The sequence below is a fragment of the Trichechus manatus genome, unplaced genomic scaffold (assembly GCF_000243295.1).
Source record: "Trichechus manatus latirostris isolate Lorelei unplaced genomic scaffold, TriManLat1.0 scaffold00383, whole genome shotgun sequence".
NCBI classification, from domain to species: Eukaryota; Metazoa; Chordata; class Mammalia; order Sirenia; family Trichechidae; genus Trichechus; species Trichechus manatus.
The window spans coordinates 267,079-268,120 of NW_004444319.1; the positions used below are offsets into that span (position 1 = coordinate 267,079).

At 47.7% G+C, this 1,042-nt stretch overlaps 1 pseudogene; it reads right to left on the bottom strand.

The window, feature by feature from the left end:
- Positions 1-364: 364 nt before the first annotated feature.
- Positions 365-1,042, bottom strand: part of LOC105756994 (targeting protein for Xklp2 pseudogene) — a 4,922-nt pseudogene continuing 4,244 nt past the window's right edge.

Below are 1,042 nucleotides of genomic sequence, written 5' to 3' on the forward strand. Positions count from 1 at the left end.
AGAAGGGGGTGTATTGACCACTGAGGGCGTAAAAGGCTCTAGGGTTGGGAAGTGACAGGCTAATTCCTAGGTAAAGCCTTAGAAGAGTCCCAGGAAGTGGAAGTATTGACCGTTGAGGGAGTAAAAGTCTGAGCAGTCCGTATTTCAGGTATCTGGTGATGATTTTGCCCAGTGCCTATTGGGCTTCAGCTCAGATGGGATACTGCTTAAGCCTTGGGGGAACTATACCAGGTTAAAATTTCACTGACAACGGGAGGGACATTTTTTGCTCTCCCTGGTATTTTGTTAGCCCACACCTATGGCACTACTGCATCTCTGATATCTGGATCAACTAACCGTCGGTAATGTTCTTTTATTCTCATAGTTAATTGGCGGCCCAGTAGTGAGGGCTGTTTGCCTTGTGCATCGGTTCTTTCTGTAGCTGGGCCAGCTCCTCCTCCCACTCTTCCTCCTGTTGCTTCATCTCCTCCAAGCCCTGGACTTTCTGGACTTCTATCTCAGCCATTTTCTTCTCCAGCTCCTGCCGCTCTTGGACTCTCTTCTCAGCGGCCAGTTGAAAAGTTTCCTGAACTAGAGAACCAGCAAGGCAAGCAACTGGGTTTTTCTTTCTTTGGAACAAAGGGCTCCTGGGAGATGACCGTGTTTGGAGAGGCCTTGAAGCAAGCTGCTGCTTTCTGCTGTTTCAGTTCTTCCTCCAGCTGGTGCTTCCAAGTCTGTGTCTTTAGAGCACCTCTTCTGTCAGTCTCCAAACAGAAAGGCTCAATCTGGGTTGCACTTTTCACCTAGTTCTCTGGCAGGTTAATGGTGTCAAAATAGGGCAAAGGAAGTGCCTTGAACTTGGGTATCGCCCCTTTCTGCAGTTCTTTTATTTTCTTCTCCTTCTGTAGCTGATGTTCTTTGTCCTGAAAATCAAAGGAGAAAGGGCATACTTCCAGAGTTCTTGCCTCTGGGATTTGGGGCTTAAAGTGTACCCCATAATGTGGCACAGGTTAAGCTTTTATCACTACTGGCTCCTACTCTTCTTCTGGTCTGCTGTGAAGTC